General features: G+C 40.6%; 1 protein-coding gene across 1 annotated transcript in view; it reads right to left on the bottom strand.

The window, feature by feature from the left end:
• Positions 1 to 23,441, bottom strand: part of LOC135480995 (FK506-binding protein 5-like) — a 90,403-nt gene that overhangs the window by 39,329 nt on the left and 27,633 nt on the right. The window lies entirely within an intron of this gene.

Genomic DNA, 23,441 nt, shown 5'->3' with positions numbered 1-23,441 from the left:
GTACTCACAGCTTAAATCGTGAAATCAAGAGTGAGGCCAAAAGGCATCAGGGAGGATGTGCATATGATGTAACACACGATTTCTTCATGTGATATACAGTACTCACAACTTACATCTTGAAATCAAGAGTGAGGCCAAAAGGCACCAGGGAGGATGTGCATATGATGTAACACACGATTTCTTCATAGTGATATACAGTATTCACAACTTACATCGTGAAATCAAGAGTGAGGCCAAAAGGCATCAGGGAGGATGTGCATATGATGTAACACACGATTTCTTCATAGTGATATACAGTACTCACAACTTACATCGTGAAATCAAGAGTGAGGCCAAAAGGCACCAGGGAGGATGTGCATATGATGTAACACATGATTTCTTCATGTGATATACAGTACTCACAACTTACATCGTGAAATCCAGAGTGAGGCCAAAAGGCACCAGGGAGGATGTGCATATGATGTAACACACGATTTCTTCATGTGATATACAGTATTCACAACTTACATCGTGAAATCAAGAGTGAGGCCAAAAGGCATCAGGGAGGATGTGCATATGATGTAACACACGATTTCTTCATGTGATATACAGTACTCACAACTTACATCGTGAAATCAAGAGTGAGGCCAAAAGGCATCAGGGAGGATGTGCATATGATGTAACACACGATTTCTTCATGTGATATACAGTATTCACAACTTACATCATGAAATCAAGAGTGAAGCCAAAAGGCATCAGGGAGGATGTGCATATTGTGTAACACACGATTTCTTCATGTGATATACAGTACTCACAACTTACATCGTGAAATCAAGAGTGAGGCCAAAAGGCACCAGGGAGGATGTGCATATGATGTAACACACGATTTCTTCATGTGATATACAGTATTCACAACTTACATCATGAAATCAAGAGTGAGACCAAAAGGCACCAGGGAGAATGTGCATATGATGTAACACACAATTTCTTCATGTGATATACAGTGTTCACAACTTACATCGCGAAATCAAGAGTGAGGCCAACAGGCATCAGGGAGGCTGTGCATATGATGTAACACACAATTTCTTCATGTGATATACAGTATTCACAACTTACATCGTGAAATCAAGAGTGAGACCAAAAGGCACCAGGGAGAATGTGCATATGATGTAACACATGATTTCTTCATAGTGATATACAGTACTCACAACTTACATCGTGAAATCAAGAGTGAGGCCAAAAGGCGCCAGGGAGGCTGTGCACATGATGTAACACACGATTTCTTCATGTGATATACAGTACTCACAACTTACATCGCGAAATCAAGAGTGAAGCCAAAAGGCATCAGGGAGGATGTGCATATGATGTAACACACGATTTCTTCATGTGATATACAGTACTCACAACTTACATCGTGAAATCAAGAGTGAAGCCAAAAGGCATCAGGGAGGCTGTGCATATGATGTAACACACAATTTCTTCATGTGATATACAGTACTCACAACTTACATCGCGAAATCAAGAGTGAGGCCAAAAGGCATCAGGGAGGCTGTGCACATTGTGTAACACACGATTTCTTCATGTGATATACAGTACTCACAACTTACATCGTAAAATCCAGAGTGAGGCCAAAAGGCATCAGGGAGGATGTGCACATGATGTAACACACGATTTCTTCATGTGATATACAGTACTCACAACTTACATCGTAAAATCAAGAGTGAGGCCAAAAGGCATCAGGGAGGATGTGCATATGATGTAACACACGATTTCTTCATAGTGATATACAGTGTTCACAACTTACATCGTGAAATCAAGAGTGAGACCAAAGGCACCCGGGGAGGCTGTGCATATGATGTACCACATGATTTTTCATGTGATATACAGTATTCACAGCTTACATCGCGAAATCAAGAGTGAAGCCAAAAGGCATCAGGGAGGATGTGCATATGATGTAACACACAATTTCTTCATGTGATATACAGTACTCACAGCTTACATCGTGAAATCAAGAGTGAAGTCAAAAGGCATCAGGGAGGATGTGCATATGATGTAACACAATTTCTTCATGTGATATACAGTACTCACAGCTTACATCGTGAAATCAAGAGTGAAGCCAAAAGGCATCAGGGAGGATGTGCATATGATGTTACACACGATTTCTTCATGTGATATACAGTACTCACAACTTACATTGCGAAATCAAGAGTGAGACCAAAAGGCATCAGGGAGGCTGTGCATATGATGTAACACACAATTTCTTCATGTGATATACAGTATTCACAACTTACATCGTGAAATCAAGAGTGAGACCAAAAGGCATCAGGGAGGATGTGCATATGGTGTAACACACGATTTCTTCATAGTGATATACAGTGTTCACAACTTACATCGCGAAATCAAGAGTGAGACCAAAAGGCACCAGGGAGGCTGTGCATATGATGTAACACACGATTTCTTCATGTGATATATAGTATTCACAACTTACATCGTGAAATCAAGAGTGAGACCAAAAGGCATCAGGGAGGCTGTGCATATGATGTAACACATGATTTCTTCATGTGATACACAGTACTCACAACGTACATCGTGAAATCAAGAGTGAGACCAAAAGGCATCAGGGAGGCTGTGCATATGATGTAACACATGATTTCTTCATGTGATATACAGTACTCACAACTTACATCGTGAAATCAAGAGTGAGGCCAAAAGGCATCAGGGAGGATGTGCATATGATGTAACACATGATTTCTTCATGTGATATACAGTATTCACAACGTACATCGTGAAATCAAGAGTGAGACCAAAAGGCATCAGGGAGTCTGTGCATATGATGTAACACATGATTTCTTCATGTGATATACAGTACTCACAGCTTACATCGTGAAATCAAGAGTGAGGCCAAAAGGCATCAGGGAGGATGTGCATATGATGTAACACACGATTTCTTCATGTGATATACAGTACTCACAACTTACATCGTGAAATCAAGAGTGAGGCCAAAAGGCATCAGGGAGGCTGTGCATATGTTGTAACACACGATTTCTTCATGTGATATACAGTATTCACAGCTTACATTGTGAAATCAAGAGTGAGGCCAAAAGGCATCAGGGAGGATGTGCATATGATGTAACACACGATTTCTTCATGTGATATACAGTACTCACAACTTACATCGTGAAATCAACAGTGAGGCCAAAAGGCACCAGGGATAATGTGCATATGATATAACACACGATTTCTTCATGTAATACACAGTACTCACAACTTACATCGTGAAATCAAGAGTGAGGCCAAAAGGCATCAGGGAGGATGTGCATATGATGTAACACACGATTTCTTCATGTGATATACAGTACTCACAACTTACATCGTGAAATCAAGAGTGAGGCCAACAGGCATCAGGGAGGATGTGCATATGATGTAACACACGATTTCTTCATGTGATACACAGTACTCACAGCTTACATCGTGAAATCAAGAGTGAGGCCAACAGGCATCAGGGAGGATGTGCATATGATATAACACACGATTTCTTCATGTAATACACAGTACTCACACCTTACATCGTGAAATCAAGAGTGAGGCCAAAAGGCATCAGGGAGGATGTGCATATGATGTAACACACGATTTCTTCATGTGATATACAGTATTCACAACTTACATCGCGAAATCAAGAGTGAGGCCAAAAGGCATCAGGGAGGATGTGCATATGATGTAACACACGATTTCTTCATGTGATATACAGTATTCACAACTTACATCGTGAAATCAAGAGTGAGACCAAAAGGCATCAGGGAGAATGTGCATATGATGTAACACACGATTTCTTCATGTGATATACAGTACTCACAGCTTACATCGCGAAATCAAGAGTGAGGCCAAAAGGCATCAGGGAGGATGTGCATATGATGTAACACACGATTTCTTCATGTGATATACAGTATTCACAACTTACATCGTGAAATCAAGAGTGAGGCCAAAAGGCATCAGGGAGAATGTGCATATGATGTAACACACGATTTCTTCATGTGATATACAGTATTCACAACTTACATCGTGAAATCAAGAGTGAGGCCAAAAGGCATCAAGGAGGATGTGCATATGATGTAACACACGATTTCTTCATGTGATATACAGTATTCACAACGTACATCGCGAAATCAAGAGTGAGGCCAAAAGGCATCAGGGAGGCTGTGCATATGATGTAACACACGATTTCTTCATGTGATATACAGTACTCACAACATACATCGTGAAATCAAGAGTGAGGCCAAAAGGCATCAGGGAGAATGTGCATATGATGTAACACACGATTTCTTCATGTGATATACAGTAATCACAACTTACATCGCGAAATCAAGAGTGAGGCCAAAAGGCATCAGGGAGGATGTGCATATGATGTAACACACGATTTCTTCATGTGATATACAGTACTCACAACTTACATCGTGAAATCAAGAGTGAGGCCAAAAGGCACCAGGGAGGCTGTGCATATGATGTAACACACGATTTCTTCATGTGATATACAGTATTCACAGCTTACATCGTGAAATCAAGAATGAAGCCAAAAGGCACCAGGGAGAATGTGCATATGATGTAACACACGATTTCTTCATGTGATATACAGTACTCACTACTTACATCGTGAAATCAAGAGTGAGGCCAAAAGGCACCAGGGAGGATGTGCATATGATTTAACACACGATTTCTTCATGTGATATACAGTACTCACAACTTACATCGTGAAATCAAGAGTGAGGCCAAAAGGCACCAGGGAGGATGTGCATATGATGTAACACATGATTTCTTCATGTGATATACAGTACTCACAACTTACATCGTGAAATCCAGAGTGAGGCCAAAAGGCACCAGGGAGGATGTGCATATGATGTAACACACGATTTCTTCATGTGATATACAGTATTCACAACTTACATCGTGAAATCAAGAGTGAGGCCAAAAGGCATCAGGGAGGATGTGCATATGATGTAACACACGATTTCTTCATGTGATATACAGTACTCACAACTTACATCGTGAAATCAAGAGTGAGGCCAAAAGGCATCAGGGAGGCTGTGCATATGATGTAACACACGATTTCTTCATGTGATACACAGTACTCACAACTTACATCGTGAAATCAAGAGTGAGGCCAAAAGGCATCAGGGAGGATGTGCATATGATGTAACAAACGATTTCTTCATGTGATATACAGTATTCACAACTTACATCGTGAAATCAAGAATGAGACCAAAAGGCATCAGGGAGGCTGTGCATATGATGTAACACATGATTTCTTCATGTGATATACAGTACTCACAACGTACATCGTGAAATCAAGAGTGAGACCAAAAGGCATCAGGGAGGCTGTGCATATGATGTAACACATGATTTCTTCATGTGATAAACAGTACTCACAACTTACATCGTCAAATCAAGAGTGAGGCCAAAAGGCATCAGGGAGGATGTGCATATGATGTAACACACGATTTCTTCATGTGATATACAGTATTCACAACTTACATCGTGAAATCAAGAGTGAGGCCAAAAGGCATCAGGGAGAATGTGCATATGATGTAACACACGATTTCTTCATGTGATATACAGTATTCACAACGTACATCGCGAAATCAAGAGTGAGGCCAAAAGGCATCAGGGAGGCTGTGCATATGATGTAACACACGATTTCTTCATGTGATATACAGTACTCACAACATACATCGTGAAATCAAGAGTGAGGCCAAAAGGCATCAGGGAGAATGTGCATATGATGTAACACACGATTTCTTCATGTGATATACAGTAATCACAACTTACATCGCGAAATCAAGAGTGAGGCCAAAAGGCATCAGGGAGGATGTGCATATGATGTAACACACGATTTCTTCATGTGATATACAGTACTCACAACTTACATCGTGAAATCAAGAGTGAGGCCAAAAGGCACCAGGGAGGCTGTGCATATGATGTAACACACGATTTCTTCATGTGATATACAGTATTCACAGCTTACATCGTGAAATCAAGAATGAAGCCAAAAGGCACCAGGGAGAATGTGCATATGATGTAACACACGATTTCTTCATGTGATATACAGTACTCACTACTTACATCGTGAAATCAAGAGTGAGGCCAAAAGGCACCAGGGAGGATGTGCATATGATTTAACACACGATTTCTTCATGTGATATACAGTACTCACAACTTACATCGTGAAATCAAGAGTGAGGCCAAAAGGCACCAGGGAGGATGTGCATATGATGTAACACATGATTTCTTCATGTGATATACAGTACTCACAACTTACATCGTGAAATCCAGAGTGAGGCCAAAAGGCACCAGGGAGGATGTGCATATGATGTAACACACGATTTCTTCATGTGATATACAGTATTCACAACTTACATCGTGAAATCAAGAGTGAGGCCAAAAGGCATCAGGGAGGATGTGCATATGATGTAACACACGATTTCTTCATGTGATATACAGTACTCACAACTTACATCGTGAAATCAAGAGTGAGGCCAAAAGGCATCAGGGAGGCTGTGCATATGATGTAACACACGATTTCTTCATGTGATACACAGTACTCACAACTTACATCGTGAAATCAAGAGTGAGGCCAAAAGGCATCAGGGAGGATGTGCATATGATGTAACACACGATTTCTTCATGTGATATACAGTACTCACAGCTTAAATCGTGAAATCAAGAGTGAGGCCAAAAGGCATCAGGGAGGCTGTGCATATGATGTAACACACGATTTCTTCATGTGATATACAGTACTCACAACTTACATCATGAAATCAAGAGTGAGGCCAAAAGGCATCAAGGAGGATGTGCATATGATGTAACACACGATTTCTTCGTGTGATATACAGTATTCACAACTTACATCATGAAATCAAGAGTGGGGCCAAAAGGCACCAGGGAGGATGTGCATATGATGTAACACACGATTTCTTCATGTGATATACAGTATTCACAACTTACATCATGAAATCAAGAGTGAGGCCAAAAGGCACCAGGGAGGATGTGCATATGATGTAACACACGATTTCTTCATGTGATATACAGTATTCACAACTTACATCATGAAATCAAGAGTGAAGCCAAAAGGCATCAGGGAGGATGTGCATATTGTGTAACACACGATTTCTTCATGTGATATACAGTACTCACAACTTACATTGTGAAATCAAGAGTGAGGCCAAAAGGCACCAAGGAGGATGTGCATATGATGTAACACACGATTTCTTCATGTGATATACAGTATTCACAACTTACATCATGAAATCAAGAGGGAGACCAAAAGGCACCAGGGAGGATGTGCATATGATGTAACACACAATTTCTTCATGTGATATACAGTGTTCACAACTTACATCGCGAAATCAAGAGTGAGGCCAACAGGCATCAGGGAGGCTGTGCATATGATGTAACACACAATTTCTTCATGTGATATACAGTATTCACAACTTACATCGTGAAATCAAGAGTGAGACCAAAAGGCACCAGGGAGAATGTGCATATGATGTAACACATGATTTCTTCATAGTGATATACAGTACTCACAACTTACATCGTGAAATCAAGAGTGAGGCCAAAAGGCACCAGGGAGGCTGTGCACATGATGTAACACACGATTTCTTCATGTGATATACAGTACTCACAACTTACATCGCGAAATCAAGAGTGAAGCCAAAAGGCATCAGGGAGAATGTGCATATGATGTAACACACGATTTCTTCATGTGATATACAGTACTCACAACTTACATCGTGAAATCAAGAGTGAAGCCAAAAGGCATCAGGGAGGCTGTGCATATGATGTAACACACGATTTCTTCATGTGATATACAGTACTCACAACTTACATCGCGAAATCAAGAGTGAGGCCAAAAGGCATCAGGGAGGCTGTGCACATTGTGTAACACACGATTTCTTCATGTGATATACAGTACTCACAACTTACATCGTGAAATCCAGAGTGAGGCCAAAAGGCATCAGGGAGGATGTGCACATGATGTAACACACGATTTCTTCATGTGATATACAGTACTCACAACTTACATCGTAAAATCAAGAGTGAGGCCAAAAGGCATCAAGGAGGATGTGCATATGATGTAACACACGATTTCTTCATAGTGATATACAGTGTTCACAACTTACATCGTGAAATCAAGAGTGAGACCAAAGGCACCCGGGGAGGCTGTGCATATGATGTAACACATGATTTTTCATGTGATATACAGTATTCACAGCTTACATCGCGAAATCAAGAGTGAAGCCAAAAGGCATCAGGGAGGCTGTGCATATGATGTAACACACAATTTCTTCATGTGATATACAGTACTCACAGCTTACATCGTGAAATCAAGAGTGAAGCCAAAAGGCATCAGGGAGGATGTGCATATGATGTAACACAATTTCTTCATGTGATATACAGTACTCACAGCTTACATCGTGAAATCAAGCGTGAAGCCAAAAGGCATCAGGGAGGATGTGCATATGATGTTACACACGATTTCTTCATGTGATATACAGTACTCACAACTTACATTGCGAAATCAAGAGTGAGACCAAAAGGCATCAGGGAGGCTGTGCATATGATGTAACACACAATTTCTTCATGTGATATACAGTATTCACAACTTACATCGTGAAATCAAGAGTGAGACCAAAAAGCATCAGGGAGGATGTGCATATGGTGTAACACACGATTTCTTCATAGTGATATACAGTGTTCACAACTTACATCGCGAAATCAAGAGTGAGACCAAAAGGCACCAGGGAGGCAGTGCATATGATGTAACACACGATTTCTTCATGTGATATATAGTATTCACAACTTACATCGTGAAATCAAGAGTGAGACCAAAAGGCATCAGGGAGGCTGTGCATATGATGTAACACATGATTTCTTCATGTGATATACAGTACTCACAACGTACATCGTGAAATCAAGAGTGAGACCAAAAGGCATCAGGGAGGCTGTGCATATGATGTAACACATGATTTCTTCATGTGATATACAGTACTCACAACTTACATCGTGAAATCAAGAGTGAGGCCAAAAGGCATCAGGGAGGATGTGCATATGATGTAACACATGATTTCTTCATGTGATATACAGTATTCACAACGTACATCGTAAAATCAAGAGTGAGACCAAAAGGCATCAGGGAGGCTGTGCATATGATGTAACACATGATTTCTTCATGTGATATACAGTACTCACAGCTTACATCGTGAAATCAAGAGTGAGGCCAAAAGGCATCAGGGAGGATGTGCATATGATGTAACACACGATTTCTTCATGTGATATACAGTACTCACAACTTACATCGTGAAATCAAGAGTGAGGCCAAAAGGCATCAGGGAGGCTGTGCATATGTTGTAACACACGATTTCTTCATGTGATATACAGTATTCACAACTTACATTGTGAAATCAAGAGTGAGGCCAAAAGGCATCAGGGAGGATGTGCATATGATGTAACACACGATTTCTTCATGTGATATACAGTACTCACAACTTACATCGTGAAATCAAGAGTGAGGCCAAAAGGCACCAGGGATAATGTGCATATGATATAACACACGATTTCTTCATGTAATACACAGTACTCACAACTTACATCGTGAAATCAAGAGTGAGGCCAAAAGGCATCAGGGAGGATGTGCATATGATGTAACACACGATTTCTTCATGTGATATACAGTACTCACAACTTACATCGTGAAATCAAGAGTGAGGCCAACAGGCATCAGGGAGGGTGTGCATATGATGTAACACACGATTTCTTCATGTGATACACAGTACTCACAGCTTACATCGTGAAATCAAGAGTGAGGCCAACAGGCATCAGGGAGGATGTGCATATGATATAACACACGATTTCTTCATGTAAGACACAGTACTCACACCTTACATCGTGAAATCAAGAGTGAGGCCAAAAGGCATCAGGGAGGATGTGCATATGATGTAACACACGATTTCTTCATGTGATATACAGTATTCACAACTTACATCGCGAAATCAAGAGTGAGGCCAAAAGGCATCAGGGAGGATGTGCATATGATGTAACACACGATTTCTTCATGTGATATACAGTATTCACAACTTACATCGTGAAATCAAGAGTGAGACCAAAAGGCATCAGGGAGAATGTGCATATGATGTAACACACGATTTCTTCATGTGATATACAGTACTCACAGCTTACATCGCGAAATCAAGAGTGAGGCCAAAAGGCATCAGGGAGGCTGTGCATATGATGTAACACACGATTTCTTCATGTGATATACAGTACTCACAACTTACATCGTGAAATCAAGAGTGAGGCCAAAAGGCATCAGGGAGAATGTGCATATGATGTAACACACGATTTCTTCATGTGATATACAGTAATCACAACTTACATCGCGAAATCAAGAGTGAGGCCAAAAGGCATCAGGGAGGATGTGCATATGATGTAACACACGATTTCTTCATGTGATATACAGTATTCACAACTTACATCGCGAAATCAAGAGTGAGGCCAAAAGGCATCAGGGAGGATGTGCATATGATGTAACACACGATTTCTTCATGTGATATACAGTATTCACAACTTACATCGTGAAATCAAGAGTGAGACCAAAAGGCATCAGGGAGAATGTGCATATGATGTAACACACGATTTCTTCATGTGATATACAGTACTCACAGCTTACATCGCGAAATCAAGAGTGAGGCCAAAAGGCATCAGGGAGGCTGTGCATATGATGTAACACACGATTTCTTCATGTGATATACAGTACTCACAACTTACATCGTGAAATCAAGAGTGAGGCCAAAAGGCATCAGGGAGAATGTGCATATGATGTAACACACGATTTCTTCCTGTGATATACAGTAATCACAACTTACATCGCGAAATCAAGAGTGAGGCCAAAAGGCATCAGGGAGGATGTGCATATGATGTAACACACGATTTCTTCATGTGATATACAGTATTCACAACTTACATCGTGAAATCAAGAGTGAGGCCAAAAGGCATCAGGGAGGCTGTGCATATGATGTAACACACGATTTCTTCATGTGATATACAGTATTCACAGCTTACATCGTGAAATCAAGAGTGAGGCCAAAAGGCATCAGGGAGGATGTGCATATGATGTAACACACGATTTCTTCATGTGATATACAGTACTCACAACTTACATCGTGAAATCAAGAGTGAGGCCAAAAGGCATCAGGGAGGATGTGCATATGATGTAACACACGATTTCTTCATGTGATATACAGTACTCAAAACTTACATTGTGAAATCAAGAGTGAAGCCAAAAGGCATCAGGGAGGATGTGCATATAACGTAACACACGATTTCTTCATGTGATATACAGTACTCACAACTTACATTGTGAAATCAAGAGTGAGGCCAAAAGGCATCAGGGAGGATGTGCATATGATGTAACACACGATTTCTTCATGTGATATACAGTACTCACAACTTACATCGTGAAATCAAGAGTGAGGCCAAAAGGCATCAGGGAGGCTGTGCATATGATGTAACACACGATTTCTTCATGTGATGTACAGTATTCACAGCTTACATTGTGAAATCAAGAGTGAGGCCAAAAGGCATCAGGGAGGCTGTGCATATGATGTAACAAACGATTTCTTCATGTGATATACAGTACTCACAACTTACATCGTGAAATCAACAGTGAGGCCAAAAGGCATCAGGGAGGATGTGCATATGATGTAACACACGATTTCTTCATGTGATATACAGTACTCACAACTTACATCGTGAAATCAAGAGTGAGGCCAAAAGGCACCAGGGATAATGTGCATATGATATAACACACGATTTCTTCATGTGATACACAGTACTCACAGCTTACATCGTGAAATCAAGAGTGAGGCCAAAAGGCATCAGGGAGGATGTGCATATGATGTAACACACGATTTCTTCATGTGATATACAGTATTCACAACTTACATCGCGAAATCAAGAGTGAAGCCAAAAGGCACCAGGGAGGATGTGCATATGATGTAACACACGATTTCTTCATGTGATATACAGTATTCACAACTTACATCGTGAAATCAAGAGTGAGGCCAAAAGGCACCAGGGAGAATGTGCATATGATGTAACACACGATTTCTTCATGTGATATACAGTACTCACAACTTACATCGTGAAATCAAGAGTGAGGCCAAAAGGCATCAGGGAGGATGTGCATATGATGTAACACACGATTTCTTCATGTGATATACAGTACTCACAACTTACATCGTGAAATCAAGAGTGAGGCCAACAGGCATCAGGGAGGCTGTGCATATGTTGTAACACACGATTTCTTCATGTGATATACAGTATTCACAGCTTACATCGTGAAATCAAGAATGAAGCCAAAAGGCACCAGGGAGAATGTGCATATGATGTAACACACGATTTCTTCATGTGATATACAGTATTCACAACTTACATCGTGAAATCAAGAGTGAAGCCAAAAGGCACCAGGGAGGATGTGCATATGATGTAACACACGATTTCTTCATGTGATATACAGTATTCACAGCTTACATCGAGAAATCAAGAGTGAAGCCAAAAGGCACCAGGGAGAATGTGCATATGATGTAACATACGGTTTCTTCATGTGATATACAGTATTCACAGCTTACATCGTGAAATCAAGAGTGAGGCCAAAAGGCATCAGGGAGGCTGTGCATATGATGTAACAAACGATTTCTTCATGTGATATACAGTATTCACAACTTACATCGAGAAATCAAGAGTGAAGCCAAAAGGCACCAGGGAGGATGTGCATATGGTGTAATACACGATTTCTTCATGTGATATACAGTATTCACAACTTACATCGTGAAATCAAGAGTAAGGCCAAAAGGCACCAGGGAGGATGTGCATATGGTGTAATACACGATTTCTTCATGTGATATACAGTATTCACAGCTTACATCGTGAAATCAAGAGTGAAGCCAAAAGGCACCAGGGAGGATGTGCATATGGTGTAATACACGATTTCTTCATGTGATATACAGTATTCACAACTTACATCGTGAAATCAAGAGTAAGGCCAAAAGGCACCAGGGAGGATGTGCATATGGTGTAATACACGATTTCTTCATGTGATATACAGTATTCACAGCTTACATCGTGAAATCAAGAGTAAGGCCAAAAGGCACCAGGGAGGATGTGCATATGGTGTAATACACGATTTCTTCATGTGATATACAGTATTCACAGCTTACATCGAGAAATCAAGAGTGAAGCCAAAAGGCACCAGGGAGGATGTGCATATGGTGTAATACACGATTTCTTCATGTGATATACAGTATTCACAGCTTACATTGTGAAATCAAGAGTAAGGCCAAAAGGCACCAGGAAGGATGTGCATATGATGTAACACATGATTTCTTCATGTGATATACAGTATTCACAACTTACATCGCGAAATCAAGAATGAAGCCAAAAGGCACCAGGGAGGATGTGCATATGATGTAACACACGATTTCTTCATGTGATATACAGTACTCACAACTTACATTGTGAAATCAAGAGTGAAGCCAAAAGGCATCAGGGAGGCTGTGCATATGATGTAACACACGATTTCTTCATGTGATATACAGTACTCACAACTTACATCGCGAAATCAAGAGTGAGGCCAAAAGGCATCAGGGAGGCTGTGCACATTGTGTAACACACGATTTCTTCATGTGATATACAGTACTCACAACTTACATCTTGAAATCAAGAGTGAGGCCAAAAGGCATCAGGGAGGATGTGCACATGATGTAACACACGATTTCTTCATGTGATATACAGTACTCACAACTTACATCGTAAAATCAAGAGTGAGGCCAAAAGGCATCAGGGAGGCTGTGCATATGATGTAACACACGATTTCTTCATAGTGATATACAGTGTTCACAACTTACATCGTGAAATCAAGAGTGAGACCAAAGGCACCCGGGGAGGCTGTGCATATGATGTAACACATGATTTTTCATGTGATATACAGTATTCACAGCTTACATCGCGAAATCAAGAGTGAAGCCAAAAAGCATCAGGGAGGATGTGCATATGATGTAACACACAATTTCTTCATGTGATATACAGTACTCACAGCTTACATCGTGAAATCAAGAGTGAAGCCAAAAGGCATCAGGGAGGATGTGCATATGATGTAACACAATTTCTTCATGTGATATACAGTACTCACAGCTTACATCGTGAAATCAAGAGTGAAGCCAAAAGGCATCAGGGAGGATGTGCATATGATGTAACACACGATTTCTTCATGTGATATACAGTATTCACAACTTACATCATGAAATCAAGAGTGAGGCCAAAAGGCATCAGGGAGGCTGTGCATATGTTGTAACACACGATTTCTTCATGTGATATACAGTATTCACAACTTACATCGCGAAATCAAGAGTGAAGCCAAAAGGCACCAGGGAGAATGTGCATATGATGTAACACACGATTTCTTCATGTGATATACAGTATTCACAACTTACATCGTGAAATCAAGAGTGAGGCCAAAAGGCATCAGGGAGGCTGTGCATATGATGTAACAAACGATTTCTTCATGTGATATACAGTATTCACAACTTACATCATGAAATCAAGAGTGAGGCCAACAGGCATCAGGGAGGCTGTGCATATGATGTAACAAACGATTTCTTCATGTGATATACAGTATTCACAACTTACATCGTGAAATCAAGAGTGAGGCCAACAGGCATCAGGGAGGATGTGCATATGATGTAACACACGATTTCTTCATGTGATACACAGTACTCACAGCTTACATCGTGAAATCAAGAGTGAGGCCAACAGGCATCAGGGAGGATGTGCATATGATATAACACACGATTTCTTCATGTAATACACAGTACTCACACCTTACATCGTGAAATCAAGAGTGAGGCCAAAAGGCATCAGGGAGGATGTGCATATGATGTAACACACGATTTCTTCATGTGATATACAGTATTCACAACTTACATCGCGAAATCAAGAGTGAGGCCAAAAGGCATCAGGGAGGATGTGCATATGATGTAACACACGATTTCTTCATGTGATATACAGTATTCACAACTTACATCGTGAAATCAAGAGTGAGACCAAAAGGCATCAGGGAGAATGTGCATATGATGTAACACACGATTTCTTCATGTGATATACAGTACTCACAGCTTACATCGCGAAATCAAGAGTGAGGCCAAAAGGCATCAGGGAGGATGTGCATATGATGTAACACACGATTTCTTCATGTGATATACAGTATTCACAACTTACATCGTGAAATCAAGAGTGAGGCCAAAAGGCATCAGGGAGAATGTGCATATGATGTAACACACGATTTCTTCATGTGATATACAGTATTCACAACTTACATCGTGAAATCAAGAGTGAGGCCAAAAGGCATCAAGGAGGATGTGCATATGATGTAACACACGATTTCTTCATGTGATATACAGTATTCACAACGTACATCGCGAAATCAAGAGTGAGGCCAAAAGGCATCAGGGAGGCTGTGCATATGATGTAACACACGATTTCTTCATGTGATATACAGTACTCACAACATACATCGTGAAATCAAGAGTGAGGCCAAAAGGCATCAGGGAGAATGTGCATATGATGTAACACACGATTTCTTCATGTGATATACAGTAATCACAACTTACATCGCGAAATCAAGAGTGAGGCCAAAAGGCATCAGGGAGGATGTGCATATGATGTAACACACGATTTCTTCATGTGATATACAGTACTCACAACTTACATCGTGAAATCAAGAGTGAGGCCAAAAGGCACCAGGGAGGCTGTGCATATGATGTAACACACGATTTCTTCATGTGATATACAGTATTCACAGCTTACATCGTGAATCAAGAATGAAGCCAAAGGCAACCAGGGAGAATGTGCATATGATGTAACACACGATTCTTCATGTGATATACAGTACTCACTACTTACATCGTGAAATCAAGATTGAGGCCAAAAGGCACCAGGGAGGATGTGCATATGATTTAACACACGATTTCTTCATGTGATATACAGTACTCACAACTTACATCGTGAAATCAAGAGTGAGGCCAAAAGGCATCAGGGAGGCTGTGCATATGATGTAACACACGATTTCTTCATGTGATATACAGTACTCACAACTTACATCATGAAATCAAGAGTGAGGCCAAAAGGCATCAAGGAGGATGTGCATATGATGTAACACACGATTTCTTCGTGTGATATACAGTATTCACAACTTACATCATGAAATCAAGAGTGGGGCCAAAAGGCACCAGGGAGGATGTGCATATGATGTAACACACGATTTCTTCATGTGATATACAGTATTCACAACTTACATCATGAAATCAAGAGTGAGGCCAAAAGGCACCAGGGAGGATGTGCATATGATGTAACACACGATTTCTTCATGTGATATACAGTATTCACAACTTACATCATGAAATCAAGAGTGAAGCCAAAAGGCATCAGGGAGGATGTGCATATTGTGTAACACACGATTTCTTCATGTGATATACAGTACTCACAACTTACATTGTGAAATCAAGAGTGAGGCCAAAAGGCACCAAGGACGATGTGCATATGATGTAACACACGATTTCTTCATGTGATATACAGTATTCACAACTTACATCATGAAATCAAGAGTGAGACCAAAAGGCACCAGGGAGAATGTGCATATGATGTAACACACAATTTCTTCATGTGATATACAGTGTTCACAACTTACATCGCGAAATCAAGAGTGAGGCCAACAGGCATCAGGGAGGCTGTGCATATGATGTAACACACAATTTCTTCATGTGATATACAGTATTCACAACTTACATCGTGAAATCAAGAGTGAGACCAAAAGGCACCAGGGAGAATGTGCATATGATGTAACACATGATTTCTTCATAGTGATATACAGTACTCACAACTTACATCGTGAAATCAAGAGTGAGGCCAAAAGGCACCAGGGAGGCTGTGCACATGATGTAACACACGATTTCTTCATGTGATATACAGTACTCACAACTTACATCGCGAAATCAAGAGTGAAGCCAAAAGGCATCAGGGAGAATGTGCATATGATGTAACACACGATTTCTTCATGTGATATACAGTACTCACAACTTACATCGTGAAATCAAGAGTGAAGCCAAAAGGCATCAGGGAGGCTGTGCATATGATGTAACACACGATTTCTTCATGTGATATACAGTACTCACAACTTACATCGCGAAATCAAGAGTGAGGCCAAAAGGCATCAGGGAGGCTGTGCACATTGTGTAACACACGATTTCTTCATGTGATATACAGTACTCACAACTTACATCGTGAAATCCAGAGTGAGGCCAAAAGGCATCAGGGAGGATGTGCACATGATGTAACACACGATTTCTTCATGTGATATACAGTACTCACAACTTACATCGTAAAATCAAGAGTGAGGCCAAAAGGCATCAAGGAGGATGTGCATATGATGTAACACACGATTTCTTCATAGTGATATACAGTGTTCACAACTTACATCGTGAAATCAAGAGTGAGACCAAAGGCACCCGGGGAGGCTGTGCATATGATGTAACACATGATTTTTCATGTGATATACAGTATTCACAGCTTACATCGCGAAATCAAGAGTGAAGCCAAAAGGCATCAGGGAGGCTGTGCATATGATGTAACACACAATTTCTTCATGTGATATACAGTACTCACAGCTTACATCGTGAAATCAAGAGTGAAGCCAAAAGGCATCAGGGAGGATGTGCATATGATGTAACACAATTTCTTCATGTGATATACAGTACTCACAGCTTACATCGTGAAATCAAGAGTGAAGCCAAAAGGCATCAGGGAGGATGTGCATATGATGTTACACACGATTTCTTCATGTGATATACAGTACTCACAACTTACATTGCGAAATCAAGAGTGAGACCAAAAGGCATCAGGGAGGCTGTGCATATGATGTAACACACAATTTCTTCATGTGATATACAGTATTCACAACTTACATCGTGAAATCAAGAGTGAGACCAAAAAGCATCAGGGAGGATGTGCATATGGTGTAACACACGATTTCTTCATAGTGATATACAGTGTTCACAACTTACATCGCGAAATCAAGAGTGAGACCAAAAGGCACCAGGGAGGCTGTGCATATGATGTAACACACGATTTCTTCATGTGATATATAGTATTCACAACTTACATCGTGAAATCAAGAGTGAGACCAAAAGGCATCAGGGAGGCTGTGCATATGATGTAACACATGATTTCTTCATGTGATATACAGTACTCACAACGTACATCGTGAAATCAAGAGTGAGACCAAAAGGCATCAGGGAGGCTGTGCATATGATGTAACACATGATTTCTTCATGTGATATACAGTACTCACAACTTACATCGTGAAATCAAGAGTGAGGCCAAAAGGCATCAGGGAGGATGTGCATATGATGTAACACATGATTTCTTCATGTGATATACAGTATTCACAACGTACATCGTGAAATCAAGAGTGAGACCAAAAGGCATCAGGGAGGCTGTGCATATGATGTAACACATGATTTCTTCATGTGATATACAGTACTCACAGCTTACATCGTGAAATCAAGAGTGAGGCCAAAAGGCATCAGGGAGGATGTGCATATGATGTAACACACGATTTCTTCATGTGATATACAGTACTCACAACTTACATCGTGAAATCAAGAGTGAGGCCAAAAGGCATCAGGGAGGCTGTGCATATGTTGTAACACACGATTTCTTCATGTGATATACAGTATTCACAGCTTACATTGTGAAATCAAGAGTGAGGCCAAAAGGCATCAGGGAGGATGTGCATATGATGTAACACACGATTTCTTCATGTGATATACAGTACTCACAACTTACATCGTGAAATCAAGAGTGAGGCCAAAAGGCACCAGGGATAATGTGCATATGATATAACACACGATTTCTTCATGTAATACACAGTACTCACAACTTACATCGTGAAATCAAGAGTGAGGCCAAAAGGCATCAGGGAGGATGTGCATATGATGTAACACACGATTTCTTCATGTGATATACAGTACTCACAACTTACATCGTGAAATCAAGAGTGAGGCCAACAGGCATCAGGGAGGATGTGCATATGATGTAACACACGATTTCTTCATGTGATACACAGTACTCACAGCTTACATCGTGAAATCAAGAGTTGAGGCCAACAGGCATCAGGGAGGATGTGCATATGATATAACACACGATTTCTTCATGTAATACACAGTACTCACACCTTACATCGTGAAATCAAGAGTGAGGCCAAAAGGCATCAGGGAGGATGTGCATATGATGTAACACACGATTTCTTCATGTGATATACAGTATTCACAACTTACATCGCGAAATCAAGAGTGAGGCCAAAAGGCATCAGGGAGGATGTGCATATGATGTAACACACGATTTCTTCATGTGATATACAGTATTCACAACTTACATCGTGAAATCAAGAGTGAGACCAAAAGGCATCAGGGAGAATGTGCATATGATGTAACACACGATTTCTTCATGTGATATACAGTACTCACAGCTTACATCGCGAAATCAAGAGTGAGGCCAAAAGGCATCAGGGAGGCTGTGCATATGATGTAACACACGATTTCTTCATGTGATATACAGTACTCACAACTTACATCGTGAAATCAAGAGTGAGGCCAAAAGGCATCAGGGAGAATGTGCATATGATGTAACACACGATTTCTTCATGTGATATACAGTAATCACAACTTACATCGCGAAATCAAGAGTGAGCCCAAAAGGCATCAGGGAGGATGTGCATATGATGTAACACACGATTTCTTCATGTGATATACAGTATTCACAACTTACATCGCGAAATCAAGAGTGAGGCCAAAAGGCATCAGGGAGGATGTGCATATGATGTAACACACGATTTCTTCATGTGATATACAGTATTCACAACTTACATCGTGAAATCAAGAGTGAGACCAAAAGGCATCAGGGAGAATGTGCATATGATGTAACACACGATTTCTTCATGTGATATACAGTACTCACAGCTTACATCGCGAAATCAAGAGTGAGGCCAAAAGGCATCAGGGAGGCTGTGCATATGATGTAACACACGATTTCTTCATGTGATATACAGTACTCACAACTTACATCGTGAAATCAAGAGTGAGGCCAAAAGGCATCAGGGAGAATGTGCATATGATGTAACACACGATTTCTTCCTGTGATATACAGTAATCACAACTTACATCGCGAAATCAAGAGTGAGGCCAAAAGGCATCAGGGAGGATGTGCATATGATGTAACACACGATTTCTTCATGTGATATACAGTATTCACAACTTACATCGTGAAATCAAGAGTGAGGCCAAAAGGCATCAGGGAGGCTGTGCATATGATGTAACACACGATTTCTTCATGTGATATACAGTATTCACAGCTTACATCGTGAAATCAAGAGTGAGGCCAAAAGGCATCAGGGAGGATGTGCATATGATGTAACACACGATTTCTTCATGTGATATACAGTACTCACAACTTACATCGTGAAATCAAGAGTGAGGCCAAAAGGCATCAGGGAGGATGTGCATATGATGTAACACACGATTTCTTCATGTGATATACAGTACTCAAAACTTACATTGTGAAATCAAGAGTGAAGCCAAAAGGCATCAGGGAGGATGTGCATATAATGTAACACACGATTTCTTCATGTGATATACAGTACTCACAACTTACATTGTGAAATCAAGAGTGAGGCCAAAAGGCATCAGGGAGGATGTGCATATGATGTAACACACGATTTCTTCATGTGATATACAGTACTCACAACTTACATCGTGAAATCAAGAGTGAGGCCAAAAGGCATCAGGGAGGCTGTGCATATGATGTAACACACGATTTCTTCATGTGATGTACAGTATTCACAGCTTACATTGTGAAATCAAGAGTGAGGCCAAAAGGCATCAGGGAGGCTGTGCATATGATGTAACAAACGATTTCTTCATGTGATATACAGTACTCACAACTTACATCGTGAAATCAAGAGTGAGGCCAAAAGGCATCAGGGAGGATGTGCATATGATGTAACACACGATTTCTTCATGTGATATACAGTACTCACAACTTACATCGTGAAATCAAGAGTGAGGCCAAAAGGCACCAGGGATAATGTGCATATGATATAACACACGATTTCTTCATGTGATACACAGTACTCACAGCTTACATCGTGAAATCAAGAGTGAGGCCAAAAGGCATCAGGGAGGATGTGCATATGATGTAACACACGATTTCTTCATGTGATATACAGTATTCACAACTTACATCGCGAAATCAAGAGTGAGGCCAAAAGGCACCAGGGAGGATGTGCATATGATGTAACACACGATTTCTTCATGTGATATACAGTATTCACAACTTACATCGTGAAATCAAGAGTGAGGCCAAAAGGCACCAGGGAGAATGTGCATATGATGTAACACACGATTTCTTCATGTGATATACAGTACTCACAACTTACATCGTGAAATCAAGAGTGAGGCCAAAAGGCATCAGGGAGGATGTGCATATGATGTAACACACGATTTCTTCATGTGATATACAGTACTCACAACTTACATCGTGAAATCAAGAGTGAGGCCAACAGGCATCAGGGAGGCTGTGCATATGTTGTAACACACGATTTCTTCATGTGATATACAGTATTCACAGCTTACATCGTGAAATCAAGAATGAAGCCAAAAGGCACCAGGGAGAATGTGCATATGATGTAACACACGATTTCTTCATGTGATATACAGTATTCACAACTTACATCGTGAAATCAAGAGTGAAGCCAAAAGGCACCAGGGAGGATGTGCATATGATGTAACACACGATTTCTTCATGTGATATACAGTATTCACAGCTTACATCGAGAAATCAAGAGTGAAGCCAAAAGGCACCAGGGAGAATGTGCATATGATGTAACATACGGTTTCTTCATGTGATATACAGTATTCACAGCTTACATCGTGAAATCAAGAGTGAGGCCAAAAGGCATCAGGGAGGCTGTGCATATGATGTAACAAACGATTTCTTCATGTGATATACAGTATTCACAACTTACATCGAGAAATCAAGAGTGAAGCCAAAAGGCACCAGGGAGGATGTGCATATGGTGTAATACACGATTTCTTCATGTGATATACAGTATTCACAACTTACATCGTGAAATCAAGAGTAAGGCCAAAAGGCACCAGGGAGGATGTGCATATGGTGTAATACACGATTTCTTCATGTGATATACAGTATTCACAGCTTACATCGTGAAATCAAGAGTGAAGCCAAAAGGCACCAGGGAGGATGTGCATATGGTGTAATACACGATTTCTTCATGTGATATACAGTATTCACAGCTTACATTGTGAAATCAAGAGTAAGGCCAAAAGGCACCAGGAAGGATGTGCATATGATGTAACACATGATTTCTTCATGTGATATACAGTATTCACAACTTACATCGCGAAATCAAGAATGAAGCCAAAAGGCACCAGGGAGGATGTGCATATGATGTAACACACGATTTCTTCATGTGATATACAGTACTCACAACTTACATTGTGAAATCAAGAGTGAAGCCAAAAGGCATCAGGGAGGCTGTGCATATGATGTAACACACGATTTCTTCATGTGATATACAGTACTCACAACTTACATCGCGAAATCAAGAGTGAGGCCAAAAGGCATCAGGGAGGCTGTGCACATTGTGTAACACACGATTTCTTCATGTGATATACAGTACTCACAACTTACATCTTGAAATCAAGAGTGAGGCCAAAAGGCATCAGGGAGGATGTGCACATGATGTAACACACGATTTCTTCATGTGATATACAGTACTCACAACTTACATCGTAAAATCAAGAGTGAGGCCAAAAGGCATCAGGGAGGCTGTGCATATGATGTAACACACGATTTCTTCATAGTGATATACAGTGTTCACAACTTACATCGTGAAATCAAGAGTGAGACCAAAGGCACCCGGGGAGGCTGTGCATATGATGTAACACATGATTTTTCATGTGATATACAGTATTCACAGCTTACATCGCGAAATCAAGAGTGAAGCCAAAAAGCATCAGGGAGGATGTGCATATGATGTAACACACGATTTCTTCATGTGATATACAGTACTCACAGCTTACATCGTGAAATCAAGAGTGAAGCCAAAAGGCATCAGGGAGGATGTGCATATGATGTAACACAATTTCTTCATGTGATATACAGTACTCACAGCTTACATCGTGAAATCAAGAGTGAAGCCAAAAGGCATCAGGGAGGATGTGCATATGATGTAACACACGATTTCTTCATGTGATATACAGTATTCACAACTTACATCATGA

Source organism: Liolophura sinensis, chromosome 13, assembly GCF_032854445.1.
Source record: "Liolophura sinensis isolate JHLJ2023 chromosome 13, CUHK_Ljap_v2, whole genome shotgun sequence".
Lineage (NCBI taxonomy): Eukaryota > Metazoa > Mollusca > Polyplacophora > Chitonida > Chitonidae > Liolophura > Liolophura sinensis.
Note: the sequence above shows the minus strand (reverse complement) of the source record. Positions and strands in the feature narration are given on the sequence as shown.